Below are 20,699 nucleotides of genomic sequence, written 5' to 3'. Positions count from 1 at the left end.
GGACTGTAATGAGGTCAGGAGCTGAGAGGCCCTGAGCCCAAACTGGGTGTCAGTGAGCAGGTTATTTCTAAACAAGTACTACTTGATAACACTGTTTATGACCCCTTCCATTACTTTACTGATGATGGAGAGTGGACTAATTGGCCAGGTTTGGTTTGTCCTGCTTTTTGTGTACAGGACATACCTGGGCAATTTTCCACTAGCCGGGTAGATGCCACTGTTGTACCTGTGCTGGAATAGCTTGGCTAGGGGTGCGCAAAGTTCTGAAGCACAAGTCTTCAGTACTATTGCTGGAATATTGTCATGGCCTATAGCCCTTGCAGTATCCAGTGCCTTCAGCAGTTTCTTGATATCACGTGGAGTGAATCGAATTAGCTGAAGACTGGCATCTGTGATGCTGGGGACCTCCAGAGATTATTCTAGTGCCGACTTTTGCTAGATGTCCTTTAGGATAAATAGCCCTATCTTGTGCATGAGTATCACTTTGTCCACCATCATTCAGCCCTTTATCTACATATTCTGCTCTTCATAACAGTCAAACATATGAGTATGTGAAGTGCAGAATGCCCCATCATCTTCTACGAATTGCTCAGATTCTGCAAGTTTGTAATCAGTCCTAATTTAACTAGATGAACGTACCCTAATAATTCAATACTATGTTGGAGAATTACTGCTGTCTTCCGATCTGTTATGGACAGGGGAGAGAGTTAAGCTGAAACTCCCAATTCCCCTTCTGTCCATAATCAGTGTAGTATATTTTTTGAAAAGGTGTGTGTTCCCAAACGCCCATTAGCATACAATCAATTTAAAAGTCACCAGCAGCAGACTTTCATGGATTTAAATAAGGAAGATTGTTTATTCACACACTCGCTCCAGAAAATCTAATGCCTCCTCAATCACACAATCACACACACAAGAAAGATATAACTAAAGAAGGTAGTGCACTTCTACAGGTATTAAAACCAAACAGAATAGTTAGCAGTTCACATGTTTTTGAGAGTCCAGTGAAGGAGGGAGCTTTTCCCACTCTGGAATTGTAGTTCAGGTGAGTTCAGATGGCTAGGGTGAGATCCGGATTAACTGCAGAGTTCCTTCAAAGGGAAGGCTGTTCAGCGGGTCATGTAGACAGGCATTGGTGGCTGTTGTAACCAAAGGTCCAATTTCTTTACAGGTGAACCCGAGCTTTTTGGAAGCAGGCTGGAAGAGGCTTTTTAAAAGAACTTTTAAGCCTCGCAGCCCTTGAAAGGTAAGATGGCACAGCTTTTCCATACAGCTGTGGTGTTGTTATTGTTGGTTGCACACTGCTCTCTTCTGGGTTTTGGAATAAAAGATTTTCAATATCAGAGAACAGTTTCAATCACATGATTAATGGCTATTGATACATGATAGAAGGCAAATGGTGGTCTTTCAGACGTAAAGAATTAGTTTCAGTCACATGGTCAAAGGTCATTGATATTCAGTAGGAGGTAGATGGTGGTCTTTCACACTTCATTTGTGGATAACTGGTCTCAGCTTTCCTTTGTTACATTGCAAACCTGGAGTCATAGAGTCTAGAGGCAAAATCTTCTGCTCTCACTGGTGAAGAACTTAGAAGTGGGAAGAGCATGTAATTTGGCAGGATGGTAATTACCAGAATACCACCACTTTCCTGCATCCACCAGAATTAAGTTCTAGGTGGGAATGCCCATGGTCCACCTTACCACCTATTGAGAGGTGTCAGCTGTGGCTCAGTTCATAGCACTCTCGCCTTTGAATCAGAGGGTTGTGGGTTCATGTCCCACTCCCGGAAACCAAGAACTGTGATTGTACTCAAAAGAGTTGCAATCTGTGACTGTTGATAACTCGAAATAATTTTTACCACCTATTGAGTCAATTAAGTGGCCAATAAATGACTACTTAAGGGCCTAATTTCTGTTGCCGCTAGTATTAGCCCAATGGAAGCTGGTCCATCGACAGGTAAAACTGTGCAGTCAGCTTGTCTACTCTAGGGAGCAGGCGGATTCCTCAATCAAAGACACTCAGTTCCTGATCAAGGGAACAGGCATCAAGAAGTGGGGTGCACTGAGGGCCACTTCTTACCCTTGCTGCCGACAACCCCCTACAGCCCTTTACACCTGATCCTGTTTTTGACAGGAAGTAATCGCTTTTTCTTTGGTAAGGATGTAATCCATATCCAATTATCTACTTCATTTTTCCATTGATAATAAGGTTTAGATTCATAGAATATTGGTGGGAAATGATACCCTGACACTTTACAGTTGATTTCAACCATTCTTCTTAAAAGTAACTCAAATTACAATCTTCTATCAAAACAATATCTTAGTTTCTAATCTTCACCTTCAGGCAACCATCTTCTGCAACCATGTTAAATGGATCCAAGCCAGATGGTGAAGTACAAAACAAGACACAACTCTTTTCCTTAACAGTAGGTTTATGCACAGGATGCAGCCTTATAGATCTCTGCCTCCTAACTAGTACCCCAGTGTCCCAGCTGATTCTCTTTACGCGTGACGACAGTCCTTAATAAAACAATGCCCATCGCCTGTGTATGTTTAACAACATAATCAACAAACCATTAACATGGAGGGACCGGTTTGCAGCAGCGAGTCTGTAAGCCTTTGTGAATTCTTGTCACCCCTCCACTCACCCCATTTCCCCCCTCCCTGAAGTTTTAGAACAATGTCCTCCTGAGTTGCAAAATCTGTTTTAGTTATTAAATAGCTTAGTCCACTTATATTGTGGCCTGGAGTTTCCATATGATTTCTACCCAAATAACAGCTTAATCTGGGCAGAACCAAAGCAAATAGCACTAAAGATTGTGGAATTTTAAGTGGTGAATTGCACCCATAATTGCTTTATGCTTGGGTAGCTGTGATAGTAGCTTGTGTGGTAGTTTAAAAGTTCCTTTGCAAGGAACAGTCCTGTCCACAAAACTGGCCATTCCCCCAGGTTGGAAAGCTGGCTGTGCTTATTTGTAAGGGATAGATTCTATGGTGCACAGCCACACACAGTCACATGAATCCAGCATTAATCACTTGACCTGCAGTGACCAGCAGTCTTCAGCAACTGATCCTGGTTTGTTTCTCTGCTGCAGCAATTCACTTATATTCCGTTTCAATTATTTTACATTCATTTAATTGCTTAGCTCTCAAGCGGTTCATAAAGCCTGTGACCAGAAATCAATAAGCCACATGGGTGCCCTGCTCCACTACAGAAATATCAAGTAGTTACATGAAGGCAGCAATGACCAGCAGTTAAATGGACAGATGGCAGTGTGCTTACCCTGTGATCTCCTGCCTCACTTCTAGGGGAAATCTGTTCCTTGCTGGTTATTCTATTCCACCCAGCACCTTGAGGCCACATTGGCTCTGTTCAAGTCATGAATCAATCATGTTTGATTCTGCTGATTCATGGGAGATCTTCTGTTTAAGCTTATTCTAATTAGTTTACATAGAAACTTCAATGTAATTTCACTTCAGTGAAACTGGTGCCGTGTCCAGTACATTTCACCAATTGCACCCCTAACAGAAAATTCAGGCCTATAAGCATGAGTACTCTAAAGGTTTTTTTTTCCAACTCTGTGCTGAGAAAAACCTTTAGGAAATTCCACCCCTGCCCTGCACCAGCACTATAGTCATGTCTCCAGGTCAGCTTTTGAGTTCCTTAAAGCACCACCTCCACCTTTAGAAAGAATTTAAAGGCCAGTTTCTGAGCGTGGCCAGGATGGCAGCCTTTGTAGTGGAGCAGGAGCAGAAGGAAAGGCATGGACACTTGAAGTGGGTTTGGATTTGAGAAGAAGCAGCAGAGGACATTTGGGAGAGAAATAGGTCATCTGGGGAATGGAGGAGCAGGAAAGGTAGCAGGAGAGAATGTACCGAGTTCACAAATTAATCATTTGGCAAGGAACCTGATCTCTACAGGTGGGCGAATTCAATCATAAGTAAGTATAATTATTAAGAAAACAGCACCATAACATTACCTATATTGGAAATGGAGCTAGGAGGATCAATCAGAGGGAAGTACAATGAAGAATTTAAGTATAACTCACATATTTGATACTGACGGTTGCAGCATCAGATTGTCTGTGTTTTGCAGGCTAATAAGCTGGGATATGGAAAACTGTAGTACTGTGGCACCACCACTGGATGAAAGGGTGTAATTATAACATTGGCACATTAATAAATGTGGACAAAGGAATTTATAACGGAACAATTGACACAGAAAGTGCACACATATTATATATAGATAGAGCTAGATTTTCATTCTGTTTAGTGATATATTTATCATGCATTTAACATCATTCAGAAAATGACAAGTTAGTCTGTAATTGAAGTTTGCAACTTCGAACATAGATTTAGCAAAATGGCAAATTATTAATGCAGCTGGAATCAGAAAAAGCAATTTAGCAATTATTTGGGGAAAGGGTTGCCAATTCTGAAAAGTTATGTGTCATACACAAATTGAGTAACAAGCCATACTTGTACCAGACATTAATCAGTACTGACTGAATAGTGAGTACAATAAAAAGCATTTTTTTTGTCTCTGCAGTTTAGGTCTTGAACTCTTTGTATTATTAAATCTATCATCTTCCATTAAAAAGTTGAATGTAATATTTTTCCTGTGATGTAACATTATTTTTCAAGTGGATTGTAGATGAGGATCAGTGAGACACTACAGTTCTATTCTGTGACCATCAGGCAGTTGTACGGTGCAATATCTGGAGCTGGATTTTAAAAACAGGTTAGGGTCCACATCAGAGACGAATGAGGCCACACTTTGGTGCTGTTGGCCTTCATATCCGTTCTCCATCATGATCCCAACCCCAAACTATTTTGAAAGAGGCCAGCTCGGGGTCAGATCAGTTGTGCACCAGCAAGCAGCGGGTAGCCAATTGAGGCCAATTAGAATTAATTTAGGTGCCTATTAAGGCCCTGTTCCCATGCTGACTGGAATTTCCAGTCGACAATGCAGGCAGCCAACATTGGCCTGGAACTCTTTCGAGTTATTAACAGTCACAGATTGCAACTCTTTCGAGTACAATCACAGTTCTTGGTTTTCTGGGAGAACATTGGCCTGGAACATGTCCAGGCCAAAGTGGTGTGCTCAGAGTGGGATCAAGCTGAGGAGAACGATGGAATAAACGAGATTCAACATTCCTCCTATTCCAAGCCCATAATGGTCATTGGGTCTCAATTACAGCAGATGGCTGTCCCCTGGAGAGTTTGCCTCTCCAGGATCAAGGCCAAGCAGCTGCGGCTTTTTAAAAAATATAAATTAAACTTACTTGCCCCTTGTCTCTTGCTGTCCTCACATCTGCCGCACCCACTTGGCCAGGGAGGCTGCTAATCTCTGAGTGTTGGAAGGCCTCCCATTAGTCCTCCAGCATTGAGAGCCTGCCCACCATCCCTGATTGTACAGCAAGCCCGCTCCTGGACCTTTAATTGAAAGGAACAGTGAAAATTGCAATGGGCATGTCTCGAGCATGCTGTGCAGTGTCAGGACTCAGAACTAGTCTCCATGTCTGCTTCCCAACCCCTGATTAAAACTCTGCTGCCGGTGTCAAAAACTTCCATTGGTCAGCCACCAAAGAAAGAAAGTGATATGAGGGCAGTGGAAGCAGAGAAAATCAATGATTTCAAATGGAAAATGGTTGGGCACTTGGAGGAAAATAAATACAAGGCTATGTGAATAAAGCAAGGGAATAGGACTGACTCGACAGTGAGCCAGCATGGAGCTGATGGGCCAAATAGCCTCCTTCTGTTCCTGTATGAATCTATGATTCTAGGTGAATTTCTTTTCATTTTAGACCTTTTATACATTCTTTTTGCTTGTATTTGGAATTTTGTTTTAATATTGCCTCTTTCCAGCCTCTATCACATTTGACTCCTAGCGCAAGCAGAGCACCTGCCCTGAGCGCAATCAGCTTCTTCCTCCCACATTCCCTGTGTTACTTGGTGTAGTATAAGGGCCTGACACATATCGGGTTAATGTGGGACTGAGTACAGTACCGCCCAGACAGTGATGAAAGAGAACACATGACCTGTACCAAGGGTTAGTCTAGTTTTGACAGAGGATTGTGTGCCAGCAATCATGGAGCCAGCTCCTAGCTTGTACCCTTTGCTGTACATTTGTAAATAGTTCTAAGAGTCAATAAAGACTTTTAGTTAACCTACGAATGACTAGGAAGACCTCTTCAGACCTGCCGACCTGTAACCAACACCCTACAATATGGTGGCAGCTTGTGGAAAAATATAAGACCTTGCAGAAAATGCAGAGAAAAACTAAAATTTTGGAAGACTGTGAAAAAATTCAACAAAGCAGCCTGACCTGAAAAGAGGATCCAGAAGCAGAGGTGTGGAGGGAAAATTGCCAGGAAAAAAGCTTCAAAGAAACTGAAGGCAGAAATTTAAAATTTATTTCTGCAGCAGAAGACTCCAATAACTCTCCTTTGGAAGTCCAGCTTCTAATCCCAGAGTAGACTACAGTAACTCCTGAGAAATCTTTAAATAATTCATAGTCAGAAATGCAGTTTGAAAAAACCCATTGCAAAAACAATATCCCTGAGCTCACTCTGAAATGAAAAAAATTAATTAAATAAATAATCCAGGGAATCACAACTTCTAAACTCAGCTAAGAGAAAGAAAAAAACCAGGATTTGACAAATTTGGGACTTTAAAATAAAATGCTGAGCAAGAGAACCTTGTAGGCAGTCTATCCAGTCAGCCATTGTTGAATTTTTTTTAAACTGAGGGTGATCACCATTGTAGAGGATTCCACCAAATCCAGCAAGGGAAGGAAATCCCTTTGTCTCCAAGATACATGATCACTTCAGGTTTGGACAAAACGTCAGAAGCAGAGCAGGTTAACACACTTCTTTACCTGGTAGGACCAATTGCGGATTACATCATTGCAAGACAGAGAATCAGTGAATTATCTGCTAAATTTGAAGAAGCACTAAAATCTTTCAATGTTTATTTTAGTCTAGGAAGCAATAAAATACTCAAAAGAGCTAAATTTAACAAGTGAGTCCAACAGCCAGGAGAACCTATTGATTCATTCATCAATGGTCTGTACAGGATGGCAGAAGGTTGCAAATATGGAGACTTAAAATCCAAACTCATCAGAGACAGAACACTGTTAGAAGTAGCACATAACGCACTCTTTGACCTCACGCAAGCGAAGGAAGATCTAACCCTGGAAAAGGCAATCCAGATAGGCAGTCAGAACTCAGTGAGCAGCACAGAACCATTTTAAGGGGAGAAAATAAACCATAGTGCAGGGGCCAACCCACAATTCAGCTAACTAAGCAACAAAGACACAGGGACACTCCAGGCCAGGGAAAGCAATACCCGAACTGGCCAGCAGAGCAATCATACCAATGCTGTGGAGCAAAGTGCCCCCATTGGTGAAATGAATGTCCTGCAATTTCAGCCCAATGCTTTCAGTGCAACAGGACTGGACACTATGGCAAACTGTGCAGGGAAAAAACTCTGAAATGCACAGAAGGCCTAAAGATTATTCACAAGGTCAAGACTGCAAGCCTGGAAGACACACAGCCATGCTTCTTGGATGAGGTCAAAGATTTTGGTTTTTCACTCTGGAATGCAGACATTTCAGTTAATGACCATTTAATAAATGTTAAATTAGACACAGGAGCCAGTGTAACAGTACTGCCAGACAAAGAACCGTGGCTAAAAGACCTCTGGCTTTAAACAACAGGCACACTGTATGGGCCCGGAGGAATCCAACTTCAGTCATAAGTATGATTCAGGAACCACTAAGGTACAGCAGCAAACAAATCTTCAAGTTGATGTACGTCATCGATAATCAGTCTTTCTCTCTCTTGAGCAGAGGTGCCTGTGTAGCCCTGGATCTCCTCAAAATGGCAGAAGATGTCAAGACAAACACTGTTATTAATCATACAGAACTGCAAGTTCCCAAGTACTTAAACAAAAAAGAGTATCCTGACTGGGACTTCAGCTCTGAACTTTCTCTTTGCCAAGCAGGCTTGTCCATTCTCATTACAGGTGCTAGAAAATCTTCAATGGCCAGACCAGCCAACCACCCAGGGGGTAACCACAATGCCTCCAGTGGAAGATGTAAGAGGGAGTGACCAGCAGTCCAATGAGCCTCAGCCTCCGGCTCAGACGACAGTGCAGCAGGTCAACACTGCAACCACTGAACATACGCTGCAGCTTCCAGCCAGCATGCTAAAGCCACAAAAGGTGCTGGAGCCTGGCAGCAGCTGTCCATTGCTGACAGCAAAACACAGAGGCGAGTGTACCACTATACCTCATTCTAGTCACAGAAATGCTCATTCTCCACCACAGACAACATCGCCACGACCCACACAATGACAGAAGAAGCAAAAGAAATGACAAGGAGACGAATACAACGTTCATCCATCCTGCAAGAAATGAGTTAGATTAGCAACCACCGACCAGTGCAACAGCCGAACCAACCAAGTGTGGTTCAACACAAAAGAATGGAAGAAAAGGATGAAAACATACCCAGATGCCAGAACAACCTCCAAGCCTAAAGGAAGAACTAGTGACGACGGAGCCTGCCACTCCTCTGACAGTAGTGCAAACAAGATATGGAAAGGTTATAAGGTCTCCAGACCACCTGAACCTTTGAATTCAAGGACTTGAAAGGGTGAGATGGGTTAGTGATAATGTAGTAATGACAATGTAAATATCCAATAGTAATATCAATGTAAGACATAAGGTAAACTATAATCATTTAAAATACATTGGATAAAGACTTGGGGTGCTATGTAGTATAAGAGTTTGCCACATGTAGGGTTAATGTGGGACTAAGTACAATTTAGCGGAGATAGTAGCATGGTGATAATGTCATCAGACTTGTAATCTAGAGGCCCAGGAATTTAAATTCAATTAATGTGGAATTGAAAGCTAGCATCAGTAATTGTGACCATGAAGCTATCATCAATTGTCATAAAAACCCGTCTGGTTCATAAATGTCCTTCACGGAAGGAAATCTGCCATCTTTACCTGGTTGGACCTACACATGACTCCAGACCCACAGCAGTGTGGTTGACTCTTAACTGCCCTCTGAAATGGTCGAGCAAGCCAAGCGGTTCAAGAACAATTAGGAATCGGCAACAAATGCTGGCCTTGTCAGCAACGCACACATCCCATGAAAGAATAAATTTTAAAAATACCACCCACACAGTGATGTAAGAGAGCACATGGCCTACACCCAGGTCAGTCTAGTGTTGGACAGGGCCATGTGTACCAACAAGCATGGAGATAGCTCCTAGCTTTTACCCTTTACTGTATATTTGTAAATAGTTCTAAGAGTCAATAAACACTTACAGTTAACCAAGGAAGACGACTTCAGACCTACCGAACTGTAACCAACGCCCTAAAACACTTGGCAGTACCCCTTCTGGTTCTGCTCTGCTTCCCACTGATATATATTTTGCTTGAATATTGTTAATTGAACACTAGAGGTCCCCCTCATGGCATTAATCATGCTGTTAAATAGGAAGAAAGATTTGCATTTATATATTGCCTTTTACAACCACTGGACATCTTAAAGTGCTTTGCAGCCAGCTGAACTGTATTCATTATTGAAACACGGCAGAAAATTTGCACACAGTAAACTCCCACAAACAACAATTGATAAGGACCCGATAATCTGTTTTTATGATGTTGGTTGAGGAATAAATATTGGCCAGGACACCAGAGATAACTACCCTGCTCTTTTCAAAATAGTGTCAGGGATCTTTTATGTTTACCTGAGCAGGTTTAACATCAGCACATCCAAAAGTGCAGCACTGCCTCAACACTGCACTGGATTGCAAGCTTTGATTTTTGTGCTCAAGTCCACGAGTGGGACTTGAACCCAAAACCCTGTGACTCAGAGACGAGAGTGTTACCAACTGAATCACAGTAGATACAAAAAAAAGAACTTTCGAGTTTCCCTTTGATGCTGGTTAATATATCCACGAAGGAATGTTCCAGATGAATAGAATTAAACAGCTAATGCATTGTCACACCAACTGATTGTTTAATGGATGCAATACCTGCCAATACTTATAAAAATACCTGGAAAAACTCAGCAGGTCTGACAGCATCTGCGGAGAGGAACACAGTTAACGTTCGAGTCCGTATGACTCTTCAACAGGACTAAGGAAAAATAGAAAAGAGGTGAAATATAAGCTGGTTTAAAGGGGGTAGGACAAGTAGAGCTGGATAGAGGGCCAGTGATAGGTGGAGATTGCCAAAAGATGTCATAGACAAAAGGACAAAGAGGTGTTGAAGGTGGTGATATTATCTAAGGAATCTGCTAATAGGTGACATTAAGGGTAGAAAGCAGGACGAGCAAGGTACAGATAGCCCTAGTGGGGGTGGGGTGGGGGGAAGGGATCGAAATAGGCTAAAAGGTAGAGATAAAACAATGGATGGAAATACATTTAAAAATAATGGAAATAGATGAGAAAAGAAAAATCTATATAAATTATTGGAAAAAATGGGGGATCGGAAAGGGGGTGGGGATGGAGGAGAGAGTTCATGATCTAAAATTGTTGAACTCAATATTCAGTCCAGAAGGCTGTAAAGTGCCTAGTCGGAAGATGAGGTGCTGTTCCTCCAGTTTGCGTTGAGCTTCACTGGAACAATGCAGCAGGCCAAGGACGGACATGTGGGCAGGAGAGCAGGGTGGAGTGTTGAAATGGCAAGCGACAGGGCGGTCTGGGTCATGCTTGTGGACAGACTGAAGGTGTTCCGCAAAGCGGTCACCCAGTTTGCGTTTGGTCTCTCCAATGTAGAGGAGACCGCATTGGGAGCAGCGAATGCAGTAGACTAAATTGAGGGAAATGCAAGTGAAATGCTGCTTCACTTGAAAGGAGTGTTTGGGCCCTTGGACGGTGAGGAGAGGAGAAGTAAAGGGGCAGGTGTTGCACCTTCTGCGGTTGCATGGGAAGGTGCCGTGGGAGGGGGTTGAGGTGTAGGGGGTGATGGAGGAGTGGACCAGGGTGTCACGGAGGGAACGATCCCTGCGGAATGCCGCCAGGGTGGGTGAAGGGAAGATGTGTTTGGTGGTGGTATCATGCTGGAGTTGGCGGAAATGGCGGAGGATGATCCTTTGAATGCGGAGGCTAGTGGGGTGATAAGTGAGGACAAGGGGGACCCTATCATGGTGCTGGGAGGGAGAGGAAGGTGTGAGGGTGGATGCGTGGGAGATGGGCCGGACACAGTTGAGGGCCATGTCAACCACCGTGGATGGAAAACCTCGGTTAAGGAAGAAGGAAGACATGTCAGAGGAACTGTTTTTGAAAGTGGCATCATCAGAACAGATGAGACGGAGGCGAAGGAACTGAGAGAATGGGCTGGAGTCCTTACAGGAAGTGAGGTGTGAGGAGCTGTAGTCGAGGTAGCTGTGGGAGTCGGTAGGCTTGTAACGAATATTGATGGACAGTCTATCACCAGAAATTGAGACAGAGAGGTCAAGGAAGGGAAGGGAAGTGTAAGAGATGGACCATGTGAAAATGATGGAGGGGTGGAAATTGGAAGCAAAATTAATACATTTTTCCAGGTCTAGACGAGAGCATGAAGCAGCACCGAAGCAATCATCGATGTACCAGAGAAAGTTGTGGGAGGTGGCTGGAGTAGGACTGGAACAAGGAATGTTCCACATACTCCATAAAGAGACAGGCATAACTGGGGCCCTCTGTTCTCAATTTCTCTGCTCCTCTCACCCACTCTAACCTGTCTCTTTCTGAACTTGCTGCACTCCGTTCTCTCAGGTCCAACCCTGACATTGTCATCAAACCTGCTGACAAGGGTGGTGCTGTTGTTGTCTGGCGCACTGACCTCTACCTCGCAAAGGCTGAGCGTCAACTCACAGATACTTCCTCCTACCTCCCCCTGGACCATGGCCCCACCACTGAACATCAAGCCATTGTTTCCAGAACTGTTACTGACCTCATCTCCTCTGGAGATCTTCCTTCCACAGCTTCCAACCTCATAGTCTCCCAACCTCGGACAGCCCGCTTCTACCTCCTACCCAAAATCCACAAACAGGACTGTCCCAGCAGACCGATTGTGTCAGCCTGTTCCTGCCCCATGGAACTCATTTCTTGCTATCTTGACTCCATTCTCTCTCCCCATGTCCAGTCCCTTCCCACCTACATCCGTGATTCCTCTGACACCCTACATCATATCAACAATTTCCAGTTCCCTGGCACCAACTGCCTCCTCTTCACCATGAACGTCCAATCCCTCTACACCTCCATCCCCCACCAGGATGGTCTGATGGCTCTCCGCTTCTTCCTTGAACAGAGGCCCAAACAATCCCCATGCACCACTACTCTCCTCCATCTGGCTGAACTTGTTCTCTCACTGAACAATTTCTCCTTAAACTCCTCTCACTTCCTTCAAATAAAAGGTGTGGCTATGGGAACCCGCATGGGCCCCAGTTATCCCTGTCTCTTTATGGGGTATGTGGAACATTCCTTGTTCCAGCCCTACTCCGGCCCCCTCCCACAACTCTTTCTCCGATACATCGATGATTGCTTCGGTGCTGCTTCATGCTCTCATCTGGACCTGGAAAAATTTATTAATTTTGCTTCCAATTTCCACCCCTCCATCATTTTCACATGGTCCATCTCTGACACTTCCCTTCCCTTCCTTGACCTCTCTGTCTCTATTTCTGGTGATAGACTGTCCACCAATATTCATTACAAGCCTACCGACTCCCACAGCTACCTCGACTACAGCTCCTCACACCCCACTTCCTGTAAGGACTCCATCCCATTCTCTCAGTTCCTTCGCCTCCGTCGCATCTGTTCTGATGATGCCATTTTCAAAAACAGTTCCTCTGACATGTCTTCCTTCTTCTTTAACCGAGGTTTTCCACCCATGGTGGTTGACAGGGCCCTCAACTGTGTCCGGCCCATCTCCCACGCATCCACCCTCACACCTTCCTCTCCCTCCCAGAACCATGATAGGGTCCCCCTTGTCCTCACTTATCACCCCACTAGCCTCCACATTCAAAGGATCATCTTCCGCCATTTCCACCAACTCCAGCATGATGCCAGCACCAAATACATGTTCCCTTCACCCACCCTGGTGGCATTCCGCAGGGATCGTTCCCTCCGGGACACCATGGTCCACTCCTCCATCACCCCCTACACCTCAACCCCCTCCCACGGCACCTTCCCATGCAACCGCAGAAGGTGCAACACCTGCCCCTTTACTTCTCCTCTCCTCACCGTCCAAGGGCCCAAACACTCCTTTTAAGTGAAGCAGCATTTCACTTGCATTTCCCTCAATTTAGTCTACTGCATTCGCTGCTCCCAATGCGGTCTCCTCTACATTGGAGAGACCAAACGCAGACTGGGTGACCGCTTTGCGGAACACCTTCAGTCTGTCCGCAAGCATGACCCAGACCGCCCTGTCGCTTGCCATTTCAACACTCCACCCTGCTCTCATGCCCACATGTCCGTCTTTGGCCTGCTGCAATGTTCCAGTGAAGCTCAATGCAAACTGGTGGAGCAGCGCCTCATCTTCCGGCTAGGCACTTTACAGCCTTCTGGACTGAATATTGAGTTCAACAATTTTAGATCATGAACTCTCTCCTCCATCCCCACCCCCTTTCCGATCCACCTTTTCTTCCACTAATTTATATAGATTTTTCTTTTCCCACCTATTTCCATTACTTTTAAATGTATTTCCATCCATTGTTTTATCTCTACCTTTTAACCTATTTCGATCCCTTCCCCCCACCCCACCCCCACTAGGGCTATCTGTACCTTGCTCGTCCTGCTTTCTACCCTTAATGTCACCTATTAGCACATTCCTTAGATAATATCACCACCTTCAACACCTCTTTGTCCTTTTGTCTATGACATCTTTTGGCTATCTCCACCTATCACTGGCCCTCTATGCAGCTCTTCTTGTCCCACCCCACCTTCAACCAGCTTATATTTCACATCTTTTCTATTTTTCCTTAGTTCTGTTGAAGAGTCATACAACTCGAAACGTTAACTGCGTTCCTCTCCGCAGATGCTGTCAGACCTGCTGTGTTTTTCCAGGTATTTTTATTTTTGTTTTGGATTTCCAGCATCCTCAGTTTTTTGCCTTTAACCTGCCAATAGTTGTTCAGTTTGCCTCAACTTTCCACTAATACCCCTTACCATATCTTCTTCTTAGCTGGCTCTGCCCCTTGTCCCTATCAACCTCTGTCCAGTTGTCAGTCACAGTCTTTCAATTACCTAGTTAGCAGCCCATTTTCTTCAACTGCTGTAATTCCCAATCAGTGCAGTCATTCTCATCTGGTTGCTCCCTACTTATATCCAACTCAACTCCTTTGAAGATATAAAGCACACAATAATATGAAGAGTCCATTAAGCAAGAACTGCAAGGAGGGAAAATGGAACTCCAAAACTCAAAGTCCCGATTCTGCAATATTCACAATTTAAGAGTTCATGAGCGGCCCATTGAATCAATGCTGCACAGGAGGAAAGAAGGTATAGAGCTGCAATTTAAGATCCATTCATTTGCCATTATGAACGATCCCTTCATTCCTGTTTCTTCTTCCCCTCCAGCACATTTTAAGTCCTCCTTTGCCCTTATCCTTCCTCCCCCATTCTAAGATTGCCCCTTCCACCCTCGGAATCCATTTCGTATCTCACCCCTCCCTTCTTCTTTGTCACATTCACCTTCCTCTCCCCTTCTAGCTGCCCAAAATTTCTACCCCCTTCCAGACCCACCTGACTCTCCTCACCACAATCACCACCCTCTCATCTCCCTTCTCTCCAATCTCTAATCTTATTCCTTGCAGCCTCAAACCCTGATCTGCTTTCTCACACATCTGACCTCTAACCCATGTCTACCATTCCGCCTCACTTCCATTCAATAAGTATACTCTACTTCCCCTTACTGCTCGCTAGCCTACCCCTACCTTCCCTACCTGAACATCCAAACCTCATTTCTGTCCCCCTACACTTTGTAGCTTCTTTCCATAACTCTGCCATTCTCCATGACAACCCTAGGACCATGGAACTGGTGCAATTGCATGAGGCCCCCAGCCATTCCAGGACGCTGAGAGGATCTCGTGACAGAACACATATGGAATAGCAATTTCTGATTCCTGATCATGTTGTCAACTATTTTTACATAACCTATAACAAACATGCCTTTTCACAACCATGTCTGTTCAGATTTGACACCAGATTAAATGGTTAGTATTTAGTATATTTGTTTACTAAATGTAGCAAATAAACAAAGATTTACACAGGTAACTGTCAATCCTACCTCCCACAATCCCATCAGAAAACTATCATCTTTTTACCCACTTCTCCTTCGTTCCCTTAGCTTTCCTTTCCCATGAAAGACAGACTAATAAGTTAGAAAAACAAAGTAAAATGGAGGTCATATATATGATTGGTTGTAAATCAGAACAAACAAAAGGTGTAACCTTACTTCTAATGTTCCTGACCCTGTTGGTATTCTTCTTCTTATGTTTCATGTTCTTCATTTTTCTCGCCGGTGGTAGGATCTTTTTCCAAAATAGAAAGATAATGGATAGCATGGAGCAAGCTGAGCAGGTGGACAGAGTAACTTGCTTATAGACTTTCTCCTGGTTTACTGATCCATTTTTTCAGCGGTAGAACAGAGATATACAGCTTTATTCTGCATGTAATGACTTTCCAGTTTTAGCTAGGTCATGTGGGGGAGATGATGGATGGAAACAGGTTACTTTTCCATAGGGAAAAAGGAAAAGCTGAAGACTGCTTATCTGTCCTCTTTGCAGACTGTTAAAATAGGACTAGCAAAGATAGGTGGAAGGCCAGAAGAATGGACAGAATATAAGGAACAGCAAAGGATGACAAAAAGATTAATTAGGAGGGAAAAATTAGAGTATGAGAGAAAGCAAGCCAGAAATATAAAAACAGATAGTAAGAGTTCTTATAAATATTTAAAAAAGAAATTAGTTAACAAAGTAAGTGTTGGTCCTATAGAAAGTGAGTCTGGAAAATTGATAATGGAAAACAAGGAAATGTTAGGTGAATTGAACAGGTATTTTGCATCAGCCTTCACTATAGAGGATACAAGTAACATCCCAGAAGCAGTTATAAATCAGGAAATGGAAGGGATGGAGGATCACAGGAAAATTACAATCACCAGAGAAGTGGTATTGAGTAATTTGTTGGAGCTGCAGGCTGACAAGTGCCTGGGTCCTGGTGGACTTCATCCTAGGGTCTTAAAAGAAGTGGCTAATGAGATAGTTGATGCATTGATTTTAATTTTCCAAAACTCCCTAGATTCGGGGAAGGTCCCATTAGATTGGAAGATAGCAAATGTAACCCCATTGTTCAAAAAGGGAGGGAGACAGAAAGTGGAAAACTATAGGCCAGTTAGCTTAACATCTGTCGTAGGGAAAATGCTAGAAGTTATTATTAAAGACACTATAGCAGGGCACTTGGATAACTTCAAGGTAATCAGGCAGAGTCAACATGGTTTTGTGAAAGGGAAATCATGTTTAACCAACTTATTGCAGTTCTTTGAGGAGGTAACCAGTGCTGTGGATAAAGGGGATGTACAGTAATTAGAATTCCAGAAGGCATTTGATAAATTGCTACATCAAAGGTTATAATGGAAAATAAAAGCTCATGGTATAGGGGGTAACATATTGACGTGGATAGAAGATTGGCTGGCTAACAGGAAGCAGAGAGCAGGCATAAATGGAGCCTTTTCATGTTGGCAAGATATAACGAGTGGTGTGCCACAGAGATCAATGCTGGGATCACAACTGTTTACGATTTATATCAATGACTTGGATGAAGGGACAGATGGTATGGTTGCCAAATTTGCTGATGACACAAAGATAGGTAGGAAAGTAAGTTGTGAAGGGGACATAAGGAGGCTACAAAAAGATATAGATAGGTTAAGTAAGTGGGCAATGATCTGGCAAATGGAGTATAATGTAGGAAAATGTGAAATTGTCCATTTTGGCAGGAAGAATAAAAGAGAAGCATATTATCCAAATGGCGAGAGATTGCAGAGCTCTGAGATGCAGAGGGATCTTGGTATCTTAGTACATGAATCGCAAAAGGCTAGTAAGCAGGTACAGCAAGTAATTAGGAAAGCTAATAGAATGTTATCATTTATTGCAAGGGGAATTGAATACAGAAGTAGTTATGCTTCAGTGAAAAAGAGCACTAGTGAGACCACATCTGGAGTACCACATTGGTCATCTTATTTAAGGAAGGATGTAAATGTGTTAGAAGTAGTTCAGAGAAGGTTTACCAGAATAATACCTGGAATGGGTGGGTTGTCTTATGAGGAAAGGTTGGACAGGTTAAGCTTGTATCCGCTGGAGTTTAGAATAATAAGAGGTGACTTGATTGAAACATGAGATCCTGAGGGGTCTTGACAGGGTGGATGTGGAGAGGATCTTTCCTCTTGTGGGAGAATCTAGAATTAGGGGTCACTGTTAAAAAATAAGGCGTTGCCCATTTAAAATGGAGAATAGGTGAAATTTTTTCTCTGAGGGTCGTGAGTCTCTTCCTGAAAATGCAATGGAAGCAGAGCCTTTGAATATTTTTAAGGCAGAGGTAGATCAATTCTTGGTAAGCAAGGATATGATAGGTAATCGAGGGCAGGTGGGATGCAGATTTGAGGTTATTATCAGATCAGCCACGATCTTATTAAATGGTGGAGCAGGCTCGAGGGGCCAAATAGCCTACTCCTGCTCCTTACTCATATGTTTGTATATTCCTATGTTAGCAGTGGTGTAGAAACAAAACACAATGGACATGCTGAAAAGTCAAGTCTTTGGATGGCCTATAAATCCAAAAGTAAAACAATAGTTCGCACATTTCTTTAAAAAAAAACACATTTTAATCAATCAATGAATTTAATATTTCTTTCATAATGTAGAGATTGGTCAACTAACTATGATAGGCCAATAAAAAGGGCAAAATTGCACAGGACAGTTTGGGCTGAATTTTCGTCATGGAGGCAGGACCACCTCCATGGAAGAGACCCAATACACACAATTGTTGCTATGGGAGGCAGGGGCAGAGGCGTGAACAGATTGGGACGGTCGCCTCTGAAGGCAGTTCAGAGGCAGCCACAGAGGCAGGTGCGTGCCGAATCAGGCTGGTTAGAAGGCCCGATCCCACACCCCTTGCCCACCATAACCCCATCACCTCAATGGCCACTCATACCCTCATACCACCTCCATGCTCCCTCATATTCCCATGCCACCTCCATGCCACCTCACACCCCCAGCCAACCCTCATGTTCTCCATACTCCCCATGCCACCTCCATGGCCACTCATACCCCCATGCCACCTCATACCTCCATGCCATCTCCATAGCCATTCATCCCAGTATCCACTATAGGCAAACCTCAGGAGACATGTGGCGATTTAACAATCTCCACATGGCTCCAGAGCTCTCACTCATACACACATGATAGGGTAAAAACTCCCTTTCCTGAAACCCATTCAAAAATTTAAAATCCTCCCCAAGTAGACAATCTGTTATAAAAACAAACAAACCTCTATTCACTAACCCGATCAAAGACAGCTAATCTTTTATTAGCCTCCTAAAAGTGTAAATCAAAATGCGAACTCAGACCCCCTGCTGAAATAATGGCTTCGGACCTTTTGAAACTCAGTTAAGCATTCATAATGGGCTCAGCTGTGATAACAATCCTTGAAAAATGTCAACAATCAAGTCTATTGAAACTGCAGGTACAGATGGTAATGGTTGCTTCTAAGCTACATAGGAACATAGGGACAGGAGTAGGCCATTCAGTCCATTGATCCTGCTCTATCATTCAGTATGATCATGGCTGATCTTAGACTTCAATACCTTTTTTCCCACACTGTCCCTATATCCCTTTATGTAATTGGCAGTTAGAAATCTGTCAATCGCTATTTTAAACATACTCAATGACTGAGCTTCCATAGCCCTCTGGGGTAAAGAATTCCAAAGCTTCACAACCCTCTGAGTAAAAAAAAAATTCTGCTCAACTCAGTGCTAAATGGCTTCCCCCTTATGTTGAAATTGTGTCGCCTAGTTCTAGACTTCCCAACCAGGAGAAACATCCTACCTGCATCTACCCTGTCTATCCCTTTAAATATTTTGTAGGTTTCAATGAGCTCACCTCTCATTCTTCAAAACTCTGGAGAATACAGACCAAGTTTCCCCAAACTCTCTTCATAGGACAGTCCTGCCATCTTGGAAACAAGTCTGGTGAACCTTTCTTGCACTCTCTCTATGGCAATAATATCCTCCCTAAGTTAAGGGGGCCAAAACTGCACACACTACTGCAGGTGCGGTCTAACCAAGGCTGTGTATGATTGAAGCAAGACTTCGCTACTCCTGTACTCAAATCCCCTTGCAATAAAGGCCAACATACCATTAGCCTTCCTAACTGCTTGCTGCACCTGCATGTTAGCCTTCAGTGACTTACTGACGAGGCCACCCAGGTCCTTTCGTACATTTACACTTTCTAATCTCTTACCATTTAAGAGATAGTAAGAGATCTGAGCATCTGCTCTTCCTACCAAAGTGGATAACCTCACATTTTTCCACATTATATTCCAGCTGCCATGTTCTTGCCCACTCACTACTACATTAGATGGTCTGTCAATCAGTGTACTTCAGCAGCAGGTGTTTGTTTTTCTTTAACTCTAACGGATAGCAAAGGTCTTGTGGAGCAGTGGGTAGTGTCCCTCCTGTAAGCCAAAAGCCTGAGGTTCAAGTCTGACCCAGGACTTGATGGCCAAGGAAGGGGTGTCATAATGTTGCCAAACAGATATCAACTTGTAAATCTTTCCAACATTGGCCAATTGCAGGCAGTAAGAATGGGAGAGATTCCTGGTCAGCCATGTGATGGAAAGAAATTTGAGCCCCCTGAATCACTATCCATAGCTCTGGACCACAACATGCATGTAAATGTGTACGTTGCCACAGCAACCCCTTGGAAGCCTAGTTGGCTCAGTTGGCTGGATGCCTGGTGTGGATCAGATTAGTGTCAACAGCATGGGGTTTGCTCCCTGGTCCACTTGGGCTGGATTCAGGACCTGCCTCCTTGCTCTACCAATGGTGGATATCATGGTGCTGTGGGTTCGATCTACCTCCAGGCGGACAACTGAAGAAGAAGAAGAACTGACAGCTGTAGTCTGCTTTTTCTTTTCATTTTTAGAGCACTGGGGATTTAAATAACTTCAGATCACAACACTTAAAAGGACCTTATCTGGCCTTCACAATCATGTATGCCAACTCTCCATATTTGTGACTCCCATATTATAGGTTCAGGCCCTTGGAACAGTGAAAATTGAGTCTGTTTGTGACTCAGCACTCATTTCAAATGGTCCTGCTGAGCTGGGTTTCCCATCTGTGTGTTTCACATGCCACCCTCTTCCCCCTGCGGGGTTAAAATGAGACCTGTTGGAAATGGGAGAGGGGCTTTCGTATCCAGCTCCTTCCTAATAATTTTTAAAGGCCTCCAGAGTCCATCTGACTCCATGAAAATCCATCACTTTGTCTTTTGGTCAACTACAGCATTAGGGCTGGGAGGTCTTGCAGCACAGTGGTAATGTTCCTACCTTTGGGCCAGAATTTCTGGGTTCTAGCCCTATTTCAGGACTTGATGGCCTTAGAAGGTGTGTCATGGTGCCACCTAACATGTTGATTGTCAGTTTTTTTTTC

General features: G+C 43.6%; 1 protein-coding gene across 1 annotated transcript in view; it reads left to right on the top strand.

Moving 5' to 3' along the window:
• The first annotated feature begins 1,225 nt into the window (after positions 1 to 1,225).
• LOC144696200 (guanine nucleotide-binding protein G(q) subunit alpha-like) overlaps positions 1,226 to 20,699 on the top strand; it is a 303,998-nt gene continuing 284,524 nt past the window's right edge. Inside the window, exon 1 of the mRNA XM_078567531.1 lies at positions 1,226 to 1,246. The gene's annotated coding sequence lies outside the window, so the exon portion shown is untranslated. The remainder of the gene's footprint in view (positions 1,247 to 20,699) is intronic.

Source organism: Cetorhinus maximus, chromosome 2 (genome assembly GCF_964194155.1).
Source record: "Cetorhinus maximus chromosome 2, sCetMax3.hap1.1, whole genome shotgun sequence".
Taxonomy (NCBI): domain Eukaryota; kingdom Metazoa; phylum Chordata; class Chondrichthyes; order Lamniformes; family Cetorhinidae; genus Cetorhinus; species Cetorhinus maximus.
This window is presented reverse-complemented; position numbering and strand designations above follow the sequence as displayed.